Genomic DNA, 19,752 nt, shown 5'->3' on the forward strand with positions numbered 1-19,752 from the left:
TACTGAAGAGAGGAATTGCAGGCTGCTAATTGTTCTAGTAAAAATTATTTATTTTAATACTAATAAACTACATAATTAATTACACAGTATAATTAAAATATAAAATATATATATTTTTATAATTGAATATAAAAAACAGACAATTATTGAGCTGCATGTTCATTAGATAAGGTATGCTGTATATATATATATATATATATATATATATATATATATATATATATATATATATATATATATATATATATAAAATCATGTGGATGAAATGCTGTATCAGATGAATGTCACAAATGCCACGGGTCATATATTCTTTGACCTTTTGTTGTTTTTTATATAGTTTTTATAGATGAACATGTTACACCACCTGTCCACGCTCACATGAGCTTCTGCCAAATGACAGATAAATCCATCTGTGATGAAATACTCTAAAGACTTTTTTTGCACTGCAATCTTTTTATCTGCACTGTTTGTTCACTTCACTGGTTTGCACTCTATCTGCCATGTGCCTTGCGCTGCTTTATTTAACTTTATTTTTATTTATTTATTTATTTATTTATTTTTTACATGCCCTTATTGTACAGTGTATTGTATAGTTGTATTGTATAGTTGTATTTTATATTTTATATTTGATCTAGATTTTTAGGCTCTACTGTTAGTGTTATCTGATTGCACCATGGGTCTGAGAGTAACGCAATTTCAATTCTCTGTATGTATGAACTGTACATGTGGAAGAACTGACAATAAAGCAGACTTGACTTGACTTGACTTGACTTGTTTTTGTCTATTAGTTTAATACTTTCCATATGGAAATGTGCTAAGATTATTCCTCTTTTTAAGGGTGGTGACCTGTCTGATTTGAATAACTACCGTCCAATTTCTATTATTTGTTCTGTAGCAAAGGTTTTTGAGAAATTAATTTTCAATCAAATATCAAATTATATTAATCAGTTTATTTTTTTGTCTCCTTTTCAGTCTGATTTTAGACCCAATTTCTCCACCACTACGGCCTTAATGAAAATTACTAATGATGTGTTTATTTCTTTTGATAAATGTCAACCTACTGGTGCAATCTTTATTGATCTCTCCAAAGCATTTGTTATGGTGGACCATTACCTTCTTCTTGATAAGTTACACTCTATAGGCTTCGATCAAAACTCTCTTTTTGGTTTAATTCTTATCTTCATAACAGACGATGTTTCATTTCAAGGCTCAAATTCAGACTATCTGGTTGTCAATAAGGGTGTTCAACAAGGATCTTTGGCTCGATCCTGAATTGTCCTTTAAGCATCAAATTGATTCTATTATTAAAAAAATCATATGGGTGTCTGAGTTCTCTTTGTCATCAAGGTCATTGCTTTTCATTTCAAGCAAGGAAAAGATTAATCTCACAATTAATTCTTCCTATTATTGACTACATGGATATTATTTATCAAAATACTTCTGATAACAACTTGAAACCTCTAAACATTGCTCACAATTCTTTATTTATGTAACCCCTCTCTACCAGGTCCTCATCGCCACACCTTATTCTTGTTCAGAGTGGGCCTCGAACCCTGGTCTCCGGCATGGGAGGCGGACACACTAACAAGGAGGATAAATGACTGCAGCCATTGCCATGTCCCTTGAGATCAGACGAGTGAGGTTTTACCTGCACAGCACCTACTCACTGGCCTCCGTTACACTCACCCACCTAAACCTCACTCCCATCTGGGTCATGGCACCAATCAATTAAAGTCAAGTTGAGCTTTATTGTTATTTTGCTACATGTGTGGACATACAGTGGAACGAAATGTTGTGACTCACAGACAAAAATACAGACATACAACAATGAAGTAAAACAGTATAAATCTATACACAACTAACCTACTGACTGATTTTGACTTTAAATATACTATATATAAATGTTTACCTATACATAAACTAAAAAATACAAACGCTACACATAAACACTGTACCTATACACAACTAACCTACTGACAGATTTTGAATATAAATATACTATATATAAATGTTTACCTATACATAGACTGAAAAAGAAAAATATATAGACTATAACATAGAGATGGTCCATGTTACCAACACAGTCTCACTCCCTACTCGTCAAATGTCTGACGCATGGTCAAGGGACCCTGGCGTCACTTTTTAACGCACTGGGTATACCTTTGGCGTCATTTTTCAACGTGCAGGGTAGTCCGATAGACTTCTATAGAACTCAACAGTGTTGAAATTTGACGTCTTGGGTCAGCACACCGCAACCCGTTGTCTGCCTTGTATGGGTGGAGACTACAATAAATAAAAATAAAAAGGAATAGGCTACAAAAAAGGATCTATGCCAGGGCGAGCAAATGGCGGCCCCCAGATCATTTTTATCTGGCCCTCCAACTGGTTTTTTGATGTTTAAAAACCCTCTCAATCTGATATCAAAGTGCCCTCTGCGCAAAGGTTTAGCGCGTTCATCAGCGGTGAGTTTAACAACACTCAACTGCAGGTAAAACGGCATTCAGAGGTGAGTTTGACCAAAGCAACGCTCAACTGCAGGTAAAAGCATTAAAATGTGAGTTTAACAACGCTCCAAGGCGCGTGCAAGTAAGCAGTTTAAGCGTTTTATTACAACCCATTCTCACTCCTAAAGCGCCAAAAACTGACGCCTCTAGCGTCACTATGAAGACGCCAAAGGCGCCCCTCGGCGTCGCTATATCGACGCACTAGGACCTACATTGCTTTTAGTGGGAAACTTTTGGCGTCAGTACTCAGACGCGAAGGGCATGAGATGTTTATCGCTATGAAATCACGTTCAAGAAGTCTCATTCAGCGCACATCGCGATATTTGCCATCAGTTTACATGTGCCACAGGTTGGGTGAGTAGTCGTAAATACGCTGATTTAATGCCTGTTATAAAATTGTATTCCGTCTTCTTTATTAATCAGAATAGCGCTGTATGTTTCCTCGCTGTATTATATCGGTCATCCGAGGCTGTCTTTGAGTTTCATTGCGTTTAACTAAATGAAGACAGCTGCTAACTAGAGTGATTAAACTCTATCTGTCACGTGACGTGCCATAGACCTTCGATCCGTTTTATATTCATATCAGGTTCAAAGATGTAAGTTGTATTTGTAGTAAAATCATGGTAACCACGACACGTACAATAGTAACAAATGAAATTTGAAGTTAAAACCCAGGAACGGGACATTTACCATGTTTTTACCACAGTAACTGTAGTTTTACTATGGTATAGTAATAGCACAATAATCACCAAACTAACTATGGTTGTACAACTGTAATGGTAGTGTTTTGATGTGCTTTTATATGACAGATATCACAGTAATCACATTTACTGCACCATGTTTTAATACCTTTTTATGTAAATAAAAAAAAGTAAATAAATAAAGGACACATATTTTTTCCCATCTTGCAGTTCATTCATATCAGTTTATATCTTAAATATTTATATTTAAAATTCTGTCCCCTCCCCCCCTTTTTTTATTCTTTTTATTTATTTTTTTTTAGCTGAAAAGACATGAAGGAAGCAGTCAGCCCAGTCGTGTTTGTGGAGAGGTATTCCTTCAGAAAATGGAGAAGATAGAAAGCTGCGGAGGCAGACATTTGCAGCAGTAAGTCTGTGTTAGTTTTACCTTTTTATCAAACTGCTGTTATAATTTGCACAGCATTTGTTGTTTCTTAAACTTTTGCACTGTCCAAATACCCACACTTGCCATCTTTGCACTTGACCACTTGATTACTTATCTGACATATTTGCTGTATTTGGCCCAAGTGTTCGAGTGAGCATGAAGACCACAAGTGTGTGTCGAACTTTTCATGACCTGATGGCAGTGTTTCCCTATCCTGGTCCTGGAGAACCCCAACACTGCATGGTTTTGGTGTCTCTCTTGTCTGACACACACTTTTGAGGTCTTGGAGTCTTCACTGATGAGCTGATGAGTTGAATCAGGTGTGTTTGAAGAGGGAGACATCTCAAATGTGCAGTGTTGGGGTTCTCCAGGACCAGGATTGGGAACCACTGCCTTATGGGACACATTTAAGTGTTTACAGAGATTTTTTTTATTTATTTTTTTAGTTTCAACTTTGCATTTTAAAATAAACTTCTAAATGTCTTTTCAATAGTTCCTATTAAAGATGACAATTTAATTTGTGGTGCTTCTAATTAAGTGATAAAAAAGCAATTGCAAATGATGTACAAAATAAATATACTTTTCTGTGCACCAAGAAACTGTGCAACACTTTGTTTTACTACCAAATTATTTTCAATATCTAATTATTTTTATTATTAATATTTCACATACATTGGAAAGGTTTCCGTGACCCCTCGTGAGATCTCTGCAAAAAGTCTCACAATTTATTCCAAAGCATGATGGGATACACTAAGCCTGGTATAGCGTTTCGGAGCAGTATTGGAGATAGTGTGGGTTAAGTGCACTGCGCTTTGGCATTATTAAGACTTGTGCACACACTGTCACGTACACACGCTCTCAAGTGGCCAAGACCGCAAGTGTGGGTATTTGGACAGGGTAAAAGTATTAAAAATGCCCCATTAGTAAGAACTCTAAACATAGTCACACATCAAAGTCTTAATAATTCAGTAATTCAGTTTAACACTTGTATGATATTGTACAAGCCCCAGGACAATCTCATCTGACACTATCACAATATTGCTAAATCAGTTGCGCTCTTCTTGGAAAGCAGCTCAAATGCCCCAAACAGTCAGAAAGTTTTTATTGTCCATTGGCTTCTTAATAAATTTACCGGTACTTCAAATAAGCCCCATCAGTTCATGTTCCAACTATACATGATATCTCTCTGCACCTCGTCATTTATGTTTCCACAAGTGGAAATGCTAGTTTGATGTGTCACGTGATATATCAAATCTTTGATTGATTAATTTGTCAGAACCAGATCAATTACACTACTGATAACAGTCCTGAAAGCATGTAATAATTTTTAAAAGAATTCATATGAACTTGCTTTTAATAATGGATGCATTTAACATTTAATTATACAGCATCTTTGCAGAGGCTGCTTTCATGGTCTAAAACCCCCCCCACTGTAATGTATATAAGTTGCATGTAATGTAATAATATTTCCTTCCTTTCTGTCTTACAGGATTGCTTGCAGATAATGCTGTTCTTCTTTTTCAGGTCTACAACATCGAGCTCAACAGATCTTTTAAGAGCCAACCCTCACAAACCTTGCTCTCAGCGAATCTTGCCATGATCAGCCCTTTCCAGGTACATTTGTTTCGAATATTTTTGAATCAACATTTACTCATCAAATGCTCTAGTCTGAATCTTATTTTAAATGAATTTAATGATATGTTTAATGAGCAATATTAATTGCACACAGAGTAAGTAGAGATTATCTTGTTTTACAGAAGAGAAGATCAAGGAAATTATTTGTTCAGGATGAGGAATGAAGACGGCCATCTTTTGCCCAAACGAAGACAGAAAGCTGTCCACTGGTATGTGTGTATTGAAGCAATGCTGTGTTATGTGTTACAGCACCTTATGATGATCTCTCACATGACTGTTCATGTCAGCCTTGATTATTCTTTCTAATAGGTTTTTTTTTTTTTTTTTTTTTTTTGATACAACTATTACAATTATAGCACGTTAGCAAAGTGTGACTGGAACATTTTTAATCTTAAGTTTTTAAAAAAAACACCACCTGTTTTTCTTAAATAAAAGCATACAAGTTTTATAAAAGTGGTTTACATTATTTCATTGTTTTGTAAATGTTGTGTTATAAATTGTGGATTGATAGTTGATTGGTTTGAAGCCAGGCCTTACACTGCACAGACTAAAGCACATTTGTGAGAGAAGTCATGAACTTTGGAGAAAGATTCAGAGGAAAAAGACACATTTACTGCAACAAAAGATGAATTCTAGAGGCAAAAACTTCAGTCACATGCTAAGGGGTGTCTCAAGAGCAAGTCCTTTGCCTCTGTAACTTTTTCTTAATTCTTGAATAATGAAATTGTTTATTGCAGTATTTTAACAATTTTTACTTTGTACAGATGATTTCATCAGCCAAATGAGGGGGTTTGGACCAAGTGATGGTCTTGAAAGGAATGAAAGAAGAGGATGTGGTAAATTGTCTTCAAAGAAAAAGCTTCTCAAAAGGTCTTAAAAACAGCTTGAAGAATGGTATGTGTCCAGTACTTCAAGGGTCATAGTTGTTCTCACCCTGCTAAAATCACACAGAACATTAAACTGTCTGACTGTCCATTAAACAACTTCATCTGAATTGTTTGTGTTTTTTGTTTTACTTTGACCAGGTCTGGGAACTGTCTGAAAATGGGATGTTAGGAATGAGAGATCCTCTGGCTGAGAAAAAGCTACACCAGATCAGTGCTGGATATCAACCACAAACTGTTTACAGACACGAGAGAAGAAGATCATGATGGGGAAATGAAACCAGTTTAGATGTGATGATAAGGAATCATTATTTTCTGAAACAGTATCACATGTCTTATATGTATCACATGATCTGTATCACAGTTGCCTGGATGGGATTGTGTGACTTTTAAGGACATTTCATTACTCATCTGTGTGAACTGATTAATTTATGATATTAATGAATTTTTGATGATCCATTATTATTTTCCTTGAATCTTATTTGTCTTGATGCTACTTTATCAACTTTATAGTCTATGCTTCAATAAAATTAATATGATGAATATTGTGTATTGAAAATTCTTGGTAAATACATAATTTTACTAGGTGGTCTCATATGTGTTTATTTTTATACTTGGAAAAAACTACGTTATTAATTACCGGAATTATTTTTTTACTTAAGACATAAACATTTTTGATCAGATTAATGACATCTGGAACAACAATACACCAGAAAGTTATTATTGTATATATTTAGTAACAAATATGCCATTTTTTGGTGAAATAAAGGGAGTTACAAGATGAATTATTTTGCATTAAAAGATGGTGCCATTTGCTTTATTGTTACAAACACTTGAGGGATAACTGAGAATGTAGCAGGAATAATCAACGTGGACCTTGTACTGCATTAAAACCAAGAGCATTCACATTACTGATGTCCAGCACCTGAGGAGCAAGATAAGGGGGTGAGGACGACATTTTTTACACTGGTTTTTGCTAATTAGTTTATATATATATATATATATAGTATTCTTAGTACTGCATGAATTTGTCCTTATGTAATAGTGAAGTATCACAATGTGTATAAATTGTCCTTGATTACTGCTTAACAGCGGGGAATAGATAACGGCAAGTTGTTGCAGGTTCATCCATTATATTTATTGCCGTTTACTTCAAAAATAAAAAAAAAATCTATTATTTTTATTATTAAATAATTTCTTTCTAATTTTTCCATGTTTCATCAGATGGCCTCACAATGTCCTGTCAAAAGCTATACTAGCCATGATGTAAGAATAGAAAAGGGTGGACTATGAAAACTGTCAGATATAAATGTGACTCAGCTCAGTTTGTTGTCCATGATGAAGAGAATACATATATGTAGGTTTTACTGTCCTTCTACCCCCAGGGGCCCAGTAGCACCCCCCGGAAGAGCCAAAAACTGTACATTTCAAATGGCTGTAAATCAGAGTCCAATTAACGAATCAAAGAGAAAATAGGCAGGATTACTATTTATGCTATGCTGATAAAATAATGTTGGGCACAGTTTGCAGAAATAAATGGAAAGGGGTCATAAAGGCGTTTTAAATATTGCTCACTGTAAAATACCAAATTTCACTCTGTCTTTCAATTATATCATAGAGGTTTACACAATGAAAATATTTAGATATCCAGTTTTCCATGAAAAAATTATTTATTTATTTCATTTCGTTAATAATAAGTTTTTAAACTACATTACCCACAAGCCTCTGTCGTTCTATCTATGGAAAGGGAAAACTTGGCGCTTTTCTTTGTAGTTCATTGAAGTTATGCTTAGGGTTAGGGTTAGGATCTCGCTAAAGAGGTAATTTTTCTCAACATAGCAACCCTTAATTGTTGACTTGATCTATTACTAATGTGATAATAGCAGCAAAACATACTTTTGTAACATGATGCGCTGTTTAATATGGGTTAAAAGATAGTCCAAACCACAGACAGTCGTGCGGTGACAAGAGAAATTCACAGCCAATGATATCAAAGCTGAACAGCGGCGTCACACTTCCTTAACCATTTATGGTCATTTATAACAAATGTCTTCCGTTTTTCGGCTGAAGGGATAGATTGGTTAACAATCAATCAAATTTGCTACCTATTAGATTTGTGTTTTATTAACGTCTACACCTTCCTCCAACAATAATGCAAATGCTCTAATTATTGTTGTTCAGCTTGACAAAAATTGGCCAATATTGATGTGCACATGCCCAGCAGTCGCAGTTGGATCCCATCTAACCGATTCCTCTCGTTAAATATCATTTTTTTTTTTTGTCCAAAGACAAGTGCATTAACTAATCAAATGATGAGCTTCTAACATTTACATTGTATGTTACGTTGTGTTTTAAAGTTATAAAATTATTCACTTTTGTGTTTCTGTGATTTGCCATGCTCTAACATTTGAACTCTAGCAATAAAAACAACAGAAAGAAAAAACTAATTCAAAGACAAAATGCCCAAATTACTGCACTGCATCCTCTGTCACCAAGCTCGTTTTTGCCACTATGAAGAATAAAAAGGCAGTTATGTTGTAAACGTTAACTATTTTCATTATGCAAATACTTTTATTAAAAAACAAAACAGTAAATACAGTATATACAGATACAGTCTTTCAGAGAACACTGGAAAAATCAATTTTCTTAAAAGTTAAATTGACCAAAAAGTGATACAACACACTGTTTCAAACTCAGAAAATAACACCATGAAGACATGCATGTCAAGTGTGCAATATTATCTATAAAACTCTATCAGCACAGCATCAAATAAACATTGATTGTCCGAACAATGGAAGAAAAATAAAGTGTTCAGGAAAACAAACACCTGCTACATAAAAATGCAGAAATATAAATCTGACAATAACATCATTCGCTTCATGACTGGAACTAGGGGATGGCTGTGCATGAATATGTCCTTTACTAAAACTCCTGGTGAGAACTGATGCTTTTTTATGATAAAAGCACCAGAAGTAAAGTTTACTGTATGAAGCTTGAAAAAGAGAACACAATGCTTTATCAATACGAAAATACTATTTTCAACTATTGTTTTCATCACTGGTTCTGTATACAGTATATGGGCTGCTGGAAGGTCAAAATGTATTCATTATAAGCTTATAATTAAAACAAAGTTGCATTTTCTGCAAAAATCAAACCACTGCAAAGTCTAAACACTGATCCAGGGACCATTTCTGTGTGTGTGGGGGATAAAGAGTTAAAGAGGTGAGTCCTTGTGCATGATGGAGTACAGCGTTATCTGCAAACAATCCTGTAAGACAGAAAGGAAGGAAATATTATTACATTACATGCAACTTTTTCTTTTAGACCATAAAAGCAGCCTCTGTAAAGATGCTGTATAATTAAATGTTAAATGCATCTATTATTAAAAGCAAGTCAGTAATAGCAAGCTATATTCATACGAATTATTTTAAAAATGATTACATGCTGAAAGGACTGTTATCAGTAGTGTAATTGATCTGGTCACGGAAACCTTTCCAATGTATGTGAAATATTAATAATTAAAAATAATTAGATATTGAAAATAATTTGGTAGTAAAACAAAGTGTTGCACGGTTTCTTGGTGCACAGAAAAGTATATTTATTTTGTACATCATTTGCAATTGCTTTTTTATCACTTAATTAGAAGCACCACAAATTAAATTGTCATCTTTAATAGGAACTATTGAAAAGACATTTAGAAGTTTATTTTAAAATGCAAAGTTGAAACTAAAAAAAATAAATAAAAAAAATCTCTGTAAACACTTAAATGTGTCCCATAAGGCAGTGGTTCCCAATCCTGGTCCTGGAGAACCCCAACACTGCACATTTGAGATGTCTCCCTCTTCAAACACACCTGATTCAACTCATCAGCTCATCAGTGAAGACTCCAAGACCTCAAAAGTGTGTGTCAGACAAGAGAGACACCAAAACCATGCAGTGTTGGGGTTCTCCAGGACCAGGATTGGGAAACACTGCCATCAGGTCATGAAAAGTTCGACACACACTTGTGGTCTTCATGCTCACTCGAACACTTGGGCCAAATACAGGAAATATGTCAGATAAGTAATCAAGTGGTCAAGTGCAAAGATGGCAAGTGTGGGTATTTGGACAGTGCAAAAGTTTAAGAAACAACAAATGCTGTGCAAATTATAACAGCAGTTTGATAAAAAGGTAAAACTAACACAGAATTACTGCTGCAAATGTCTGCCTCCCGCAGCTTTCTATCTTCTCCATTTCTGAAGGAATACCTCTCCACAAACACGACTGGGCTGACTGCTTCCTTCATGTCTTTTCAGCTAAAAAAAAATAAATAAAAAGAATAAAAAAGGGGGGGGGGGGGACAGAATTTTAAATATAAATATTTAAGATATAAACTGATATGAATGAACTGCAAGATGGGAAAAAATATGTGTCCTTTATTTATTTACTTTTTTTTATTTACATAAAAAGGTATTAAAACATGGTGCATTAAATGTGATTACTGTGATATCTGTCATATTAAAAGCACATCAAAACACTACCATTACAGTTGTACAACCATAGTTAGTTTGGTGATTATTGTGCTATTACTATACCATAGTAAAACTACAGTTACTGTGGTAAAAACATGGTAAATGTCCCGTTCCTGGGTTTTAACTTCAAATTTCATTTGTTACTATTGTACGTGTCGTGGTTACCATGATTTTACTACAAATACAACTTACATCTTTGAACCTGATATGAATATAAAACGGATCGAAGGTCTATGGCACGTCACGTGACAGATAGAGTTTAATCACTCTAGTTAGCAGCTGTCTTCATTTAGTTAAACGCAATGAAACTCAAAGACAGCCTCGGATGACCGATATAATACAGCGAGGAAACATACAGCGCTATTCTGATTAATAAAGAAGACGGAATACATTTTATAACAGGCATTAAATCAGCGTATTTACGACTACTCACCCAACCTGTGGCACATGTAAACTGATTGCAAATATCGCGATGTGCGCTGAATGAGACTTCTTGAACGTGATTTCATAGCGATAAACATCTCATGCCCTTCGCGTCTGAGTACTGACGCCAAAAGTTTCCCACTTAAAGCAATGTAGGTCCTAGTGCGTCGATATAGCGACGCCCGAGGGGCGCCTTTGGCGTCTTCATAGTGACGCTAGAGGCGTCAGTTTTTGGCGCTTTAGGAGTGAGAATGGGTTGTAATAAAACGCTTAAACTGCTTACTTGCACGCGCCTTGGAGCGTTGTTAAACTCACATTTTAATGCTTTTACCTGCAGTTGAGCGTTGCTTTGGTCAAACTCACCTCTGAATGCCGTTTTACCTGCAGTTGAGTGTTGTTAAACTCACCGCTGATGAACGCGCTAAACCTTTGCGCAGAGGGCACTTTGATATCAGATTGAGAGGGTTTTTAAACATCAAAAACCAGTTGGAGGGCCAGATAAAAATGATCTGGGGGCCGCCATTTGCTCGCCCTGGCATAGATCCTTTTTTGTAGCCTATTCCTTTTTATTTTTATTTATTGTAGTCTCCACCCATACAAGGCAGACAACGGGTTGCGGTGTGCTGACCCAAGACGTCAAATTTCAACACTGTTGAGTTCTATAGAAGTCTATCGGACTACCCTGCACGTTGAAAAATGACGCCAAAGGTATACCCAGTGCGTTAAAAAGTGACGCCAGGGTCCCTTGACCATGCGTCAGACATTTGACGAGTAGGGAGTGAGACTGTGTTGACAACGCTGTGTCCAGAGCAGCTGATCAGCCTATCTTTTTGCTTGGAGATTTTAATAGCTGTGATGTCGGATCATTTCTTCCACAGCTAGAACAATATGTTACAGTTGCAACACACTTGAACAGAATGCTGGATTTGTGTTTTGGTAATATACCTGGTGCATACGTTTCTAAATCCCTTCCTTCCTTTGGCATCTCAGATCATAATGTAATATTACTGTTGCCAAAATACAGACAGCGATTGAAATCACATAAGATTCAAACAAAGACCATTCCGGTTTGCAGAGGTGGGTAGTAACGAGTTACATTTACTTCGTTACATTTACTTGAGTAAATTTTTGGGTAACTAATACTTTTGGAGTATATTTAAAGATGGGTACTTTTACTCTTACTTAAGTAATTTTTTTACTTCGTTACTGTGGGCGACGCTCCTCTCCTTACTTTATCTTAATGCAATAAATGTTATAAATGCTTCAGTTTATTCCAAACACGCTGTCTACTTCTCTCTTGGCAATAAGCGATGCCCATTCGCGAATGATTCATTCTTTTTAGTCAATTCTGTTCAAAGGCTTGCTCAAACCAGTTGGCAAACCAGTGAATTGGTTCATGAATCAGTTTGAATGATTCATGCGCTGAGCGTCTGAAGCGGTTCACTCAGAGTTGTAACAGAAAGTTTTAGAATATCAAGGGAGTTGAAGAGGTGGCTTTGGTTCTGCATTGAATTGAAAGCAAATCTGCAAAGGCTATTGTTTGCTTGCGATGGAGATCTTTATTAGGTGAACACCGCGTGTGCTGTCTACGGTTCAACAGGTATAACTTATAGGCTGCATTCGATTACAATACACGATACCACTATGACATTAGTTTGTTGTACGTGTAACTTATAACAGAGGGGAGCTAAGTTGAATGCAGCTTCCAAAAGACAAAAAATAGCCGATTAATATTTTCTAATTTTGATACAATCACACCGGCGTGAGAAGGTTCAGCGAGTCTATCATCAGCTGCTAAATTCAGATCTGCGTTCGCTGGCTGGCGCTGAGCCAGACACAGACGCGTTTTTACAGCGCTGCGCATTATAACCAATCACACAAGATTCTGTTGAGTTTATGAATGCAGTGGCCAATCAGAGGTGTTCCGATGAGTAATTTCTAAAATGCTGGTGCTTCCTTCACTCGCTCGCTGACTGAATACCTCTTTCTGGAGAATACTCTCGTCAGAAACAACAAAGTGCAGATGTCTGTACGAATCTGTAAATAAGATTGATTTCACAGTGTTAACAGTTTCAGTGATTTTAATGGGAGTTTTTGAGAGAGATTGAACTCTAGACTGGCAGTGAAAATGTTCTTTGATAATGCAAATGTTATTTGCTCTCTTTCTGTACAATGAAAGATTAGTAGCCGTTTTTATATCACATTAACTTTCAATGTTAAATTCACATTTAATATAAAGTCAGTCGTATTAAAAATATGTTATGGCATGACACCCATATCTGTTACTTAAGTAAACAGACAGGTTTTTATGCATAGTTAATAGATTGCATTATTAGGCTACTTTGACCATCGCATATTATCAAACATAATCTATGAAGGTGAGAATCGAGATATTTCATGATATAGTTCATGCGTCTGGGAATGTTTCTAATAAAAATGAAAAAATAAAAAATAATAATAATAATAATGCTTAATAATAATTTGCCAATATGCTGTTGTGGCTGCTGTGTGTCACATTACTTTTACTTGAGTAAATATTTCTATAAGTACTTTTACTTTTACTTGAGTACAGTTTTTGGGTACTCTACCCACCTCTGTCAGTTTGCCTACCAGTCGAAACGGGGAGTTTAAGATGCCTGTCTAACTCTTTTAGATACTGTTACTAGACATTTGGATGCTCCCAACTCGCTTGTTAGGATTTTATTTATGGATTTTATATCTGCTTTTAACACAGTTAATATTAATTTATTGTTGGACCGCCTTCAAAAATTGCAAGTTAATCTGACTCTTGTGCAATGGATTAAGGATTTTTTAACGAATAGACCCCAATATGTTATAATGTATGACCACAAATCTAGTAGTATTATTATAAATACGGGAGTTCCAGAAGGTTGTGTCTTATCACCCATTTTATTTTCTATATACACAAATGAAATCATGTGTGGAATTAAGGGTATGCCACTCTTGAAATACGCAGATGACAGTCCCTGGTCATATACAGGCAATTTGTTGAATCCATGGTTGGTTGGTTCCATGACAGTTCCCTAAAACTGAACATAAACAAGACCAAAGGGTTGTGTTGTGGGGGGGTTCGTCCACTCAAAATGTATTCTTCACTTTATGAACCACTTAGGTCAGGGGGGCAGGAAGTGGAACAGGTTGAATCCTTTACGTATTTGGGCACTGTGATTGATAGCCAACTGTCCTTTGCACAACATGGAATGGCGTCTGTAAGAAAGCTACTCAGCGTTTATTTCTTCTGAGACAGCTGAAAAGATTTAATGTTAAACGGGATATCATGACTACAGTGTATCGGTCACTTGTGGAATCAGTCATGACATTTAATATTGTTTCTTGGTATAGTCTACTTTCAGCTGGAAATAAGGAAAAATTATAAAGAATTATTAAGCAGGCATCAAAGATTACTGGGGTCTCGCAGCTTCAGCTTTCAAATCTTTATTATGTGGCAGTTAAGAGGAAAGCAACTTCTGTTATTACAGACTGTACACATCCTCTTTATGATGTTTTTCAGCTACTTCCATCAGGTTGCCGGTTTAGAACTCCTTTGGCTAGGAAGAAGGCTTACAGGAATTCTTTTGTGCGCAATGCAGTAACTATTTTAAACAAGGTTAAGTGATTGTGTGTGGGTTGTTTTTTAATTCTAAGATGTTTGTTTTAAAATGAACTGTGTATTGTGGATTGTATTGTTATGTTGTATTGTGTGAGAGCCTTTTAACTGAAGAAAAATTTCAATCATTGCTGATAGACAATAAAGATTCTCTGAACTCTGAACTAAGGAAATATCAATGGCTTCAGTTTCTTTTCAAATGCATTTATTTTAATTGTCCCTCTTATTTAAAACAGTTTTTGGTTCCATCTATATCTTCTTTCCCCCTTATCCATATTCATATTTTCTTGTTCCTAGAATCTTCACTGAAGTCGGCTATAGATCATTTCAATATAAAGCTCCTTTTGACTGGAACAATCTCCCTTCTTTATTTTAGATCAATTACATTATTTGTCTCTTCAAGATAAAGTTATTATCTCACTTGAAAATAACTTGCTTTTGTTTTTTCATTTAGGTTTAGAATTGCCTTTAGGTTATATCAACTTTATTATTATTTCTATTATTTTTCTATTATATTTTAATAAATTACTTATATTTATTATTTATTTATCTATTAGGGTGTTTGCATATTTGGATTTTCATCCAAATGAGATAAGGAGCATCTCAAGGGGTTGTCCCTTTAATAAAATTCATATTCAAATGCAAAATTCCCCAGACGAAGTTCCCATGGAAAGTTTCCAGGAAATTTTCTGCTCGATTGTAACCCTAGTAGAAGCTCATGCAAATGTAAAAACAGACAGGCTGCGTGACATCCTTATACTTAAAAACCATAAACAAAATTACAAAACCACTTCCCATTAGATTCCTGCATCTATACATCTCCATCAGAAGACAAAATTCATACAAGCACAAGACTCACTGCAGAGGAACCAGTGTCCAGCGAGGAGCATCTCAGTTGAGCACAAAATGAAAAAGAAAACCATCAAGATCATTTAGTACACTTACAGTAGAACAAGAAGAAATGAACATACAAATACCAACACCAGCAGTAGCAGTGACTGGGGTCTCCGTTCAGCCTGCTGTATCGGTGGTTCAGCCCGCTGTAACGTTTGTTCAGCCCGCAGTATCGGTGGTTCAGCCTGCTGTGGTCATGAGTCCAATGCCAGTGGTTGCTGCAGTACCAGATTACTTGGGCTACTCCATCTTTACCATGCTGTGCTGCTGTTTACCTCTGGGCATCGTTGCTACCATCTTCTCATGCAACGTAAGTCTTCATTCTGGTAGGACTTTTTCTGCTTCATATCTGTGTATCTCATTCAAACAATCCCATAAATCAAGCAATTCAACTGTCCACTGTTGCATGAAATAATTACGAGATTTATTGAATTGGCAACATGCATTTGGTCTAAAACCCTGATGCAATTTTATATTTTCATTAAGTTTCTTTTCTGACTATATATATATATATACAGCGGGTAAAATAAGTATTGAGCACATCATCATTTTTCTGAGTAAATATATTTCTAAAGGAGCTGTTGACTTGAAATTTTCACCAGATGTCAGTATATGCAAAGAAAACAAAACAAATAAGTTCAGAAATTGTCGTGTGTAATAAAATGGAATGACCCAGTGAAAAAGTATTGAACACATGAAGAAAGGGAGGTGCAAAAAAGGCATGGAAACCCAAGACACAAGCAGAAATCTATCAGTAATTAGAAAGCAATATTGCCCCTTGTCAGTGGAAATTAATATTAGCTGGTTTAGTCCCAACACCTACTGTACAGTACCAGGATGAAGAAGATGATACACGGGTGGACATTTCAGCAAGACAATGATCCCAAACACAGCCAAGAAAACTCTCAATTGGATTCAGAAAAAGAAAATAAAGCTGCTAGAATGGCCAGCCAGTCACCTGACTTGAATCCAATAGAAAATAAGAACTACAGATCAGAGTTCATAGAAGAGGCCCACAGAACCTTCAAGATTTGAAGACTGTGGATGAATGGGCCAAAATCAAACCTGAGCAATGCATGTGACTAGTTTCTCCATACAGGAGGCGTCTTGAAGCTGTCATTACCAACAAAGGCTTTTGTATGTTGTATTAAATTTCATTAGTTCAATACTTTTGCCTTGTGTCATTCCATTTTATTACACATTACTTAACTTCTTAATTTCTATTTGTTTTGTTTTCTTTCTATGTATGTATTACTGGGGTTGTTATTGACATCTGGTAAATATTTCACATCAACAGCACCTTTAGAAATATATTTACTGAGAAAAATGGTGACGTGTTCAATACTTATTTCACCCGCTATATATATATATATATATATACTGTACTGTCTTTTATTATACAGTACAGGTCAAAAGTTTGGAAACATTACTATTTTTAATGTTTTTGAAAGAAGTTTCTTCTGCTCATCAAGCCTGCATTTATTTGATCAAAAATACAGAAAAAAATGTAATATTGTGATGTATTATTACAATTTAAAATAATTGTTTTTAAATTTATTATACTTTAAATTATCATTTATTTCTGTGATGCAAAGCTGAATTTTTAGGATCATTATCACATGATCCTTTAGAAATCATTCTAATATGATGATTCATTATCAAAGTTGGAAACAGTTCTGCTGCTTAATATTTTTTTCAGAACATGTAATACTTTTTTAGGATACTTTGATGAATAAAAAGTAAAAAAAAAAAAAAAAAAAAATGAAGCTATGTTTTTAAAATATAAATATTTTGTGATAACAATATACACTACTGGTCATTAATTTGGGGTCAGTAATTTTTTTTCTTTCTTTTTTTTAAATAAAATCAATACTTTTATTCAGCAAGGATGTGTTAAATTGATAAAAAGTGATAGTAAAGAAAATATATTATTAGAATATATATTATTAGAATTTTTTTTATTTTGAATAAATGCAGTTCCCTTTCAAGGGAACTTCGAACTGCGTCCTCTAGGGGTCGCTATGGGGGAACACCTCGTCGTGACCCGTGTCTGAAGCATACAAATGAAAAAACACCAACGAGTTGGCCGGCGACAGCCTCTGACGTCACTACCGGTGCGACTATAAAACAGGCACCGGGAAACACATCATTATCTTCTTCGTCTTCACTGACTGTTTTGTTTGAAGCGTGCATCTGAAAGAACCGGTAAGAGCGCTCTTTCTCTGTCTATCATGGCGACTACTAGCAAGCGTTTAGACAATGTATGCATCCGTGTCGGCGTTATTTGACACCTGATGACACACACGATCTTTACGTGATTTGTTTGGGTAAAGAGCACGCACGCGATGTCTTTGAGGAGGCAATCTGCGTGCATTGCGAGCATTTTTTCAAGGAAAAAGCTCCGCTCTCATTCGTCTCTCTTTCCGAAAAAAAAAAAGGCAGCCATCTGCTTCCCGCGGTTCAGGACCCGCCACTGCTGAGGCACGGAGGAGAATGAGCTCGTGAGAATTTCAGGTGGATCTGTCTGAATGGTTTAAAGAGGGACTTTCCCTTTCGCGCTCAAAATGGCGGCGAACGAGAGAGAGCCTCGGGAAGATGATGTTATATCTTTAACACTTTCTGATACTGAAGTAAGTGTTCTGCTGGGTTTTTACCCAGGAAAAGCAGGAGATATTTGAGGATGGTGAAGAAGCTGAGGCTGAGCCTTCTCAATTCTCCTGCCCTGCGTATGTAAAGCTGTTGGAGTTTATGGATCGCGCCTTGATGAGCGTTATCTTTCCGACCATAGCCCTCCAGCTCAGGTGAGCCTTCCATTTCTGCCTGATCTCCATACAGAGATCGAAAGGAAATGAAAGAGGCCGTTTTCTTCTCGCATCCATCGGTTTCAGCATAAGAGTAAAAAAAATAAAATTTGCCGACATCGAGGCGATGCGCGAAAACGGCTATGAGAGGATGCCCCCTGCAGAAAGAGCTTTCATTCTGTGGGGGAGACATCCTCTCTTAATCTCTCTCCTTGCCATCTAAGCCCCTTCAAGCAATGCATCTTGCTTAAATGGCAAGGCATATGCAGCAGCAGATCAGGCTGTGGCTTTATTACAAAATAAATGCTTCAAGCATATCAGACTGATCTGCTGAGAGACCTGGATAGAGGCGAAGGCCTTTTTCGTGATCAGGTAGCCGAGCTGCGCCGCACCACAGGCCTCTCTCCGGGCTACCAAGCAGGCCACCTCTGCCAAGCGGAGGACTATGGCGGCCATGGTGGTGGCGGAGAGACATCTGTGGATGAACCTGGCAGACATCGGGAAGAAAGAAAAGGCTTTCTTCTCGATGCTCAGGTTTCGCCTTCTGAACTTTTCGGTATTTCCGTTGAGACGGTGATCGAGAAGTTCGGGGAGACGAAGGCGCACTCCGCTGCTTTCAGATCCTTCGTTCCACGAAGGTCCAGGTCTGAGCCCGAACAACATAGGGGTCCTGGCCTGTCTCGATCTGAGGATCAAAGACGGGCACAGAAGGCTAGTGTCGCGACTCACGCTCCTCCCCCACCTGCGGGCAGGGGTAAGAGGAATTGTGGGTCACAAGGGGGTAAGCAGAACCTAAGGGATGTGATCCAGACGAGGCAGCGTTCTCGTCTGAGTCAGAGTGATACTGAGGTATCTACTCGTTCCCTTTAGGGATTTTTAACTTCGGCTTTTATCCTCCCCTTCCTAATTCCCCTGTAACCACCAGCTCTCCACCTGATCGTGGTTAGGTGGAAACCTCTAACGCATAACAGTCTCCTATGCTGGACCTATAATGTTTTTGGCTGGTTCTATGTTCATAGCAACCACCTTACTGATGGTCCGGACTAAAAGGAGGCGCCCCTTGAGCGGGGCTCCAGTGCAGGAGGGTGGGAGTATAAAAATAACCCTTTCTGTATATACTTATGTGTATATTGCTGGTGGTTATGTGTCTTACTAATAAACTCTGTGAGTTTCCTTTGCAGTGCTCAGTTACAGTGTTTACTAAACACTCGTCAGCACCAGCCATCCGGCTTCATGTTCCGGTATTAGGCGGCTGAGATCACAGGTTTCTGCGGGAGCCTCCTTGATCATCAGGCCTGGCTCAGCACTGCAGGGAATTTCATGGATGTCCGGCCAGGTCACCCTGAG

The 19,752-nt window shown here is 36.8% G+C and overlaps 1 long non-coding RNA gene across 1 annotated transcript; it reads left to right on the forward strand.

The window, feature by feature from the left end:
* Window positions 1-2,080: 2,080 nt before the first annotated feature.
* On the forward strand, window positions 2,081-5,441 carry LOC122138952. Its single transcript, XR_006155931.1, has 4 exons — window positions 2,081-2,858; window positions 3,508-3,611; window positions 5,154-5,243; window positions 5,387-5,441. It is a non-coding gene; the product is annotated as an uncharacterized LOC122138952 (long non-coding RNA).
* Window positions 5,442-19,752: the final 14,311 nt, after the last annotated feature.

The sequence above is a fragment of the Cyprinus carpio genome, chromosome B11 (genome assembly GCF_018340385.1).
Source record: "Cyprinus carpio isolate SPL01 chromosome B11, ASM1834038v1, whole genome shotgun sequence".
Taxonomy (NCBI): domain Eukaryota; kingdom Metazoa; phylum Chordata; class Actinopteri; order Cypriniformes; family Cyprinidae; genus Cyprinus; species Cyprinus carpio.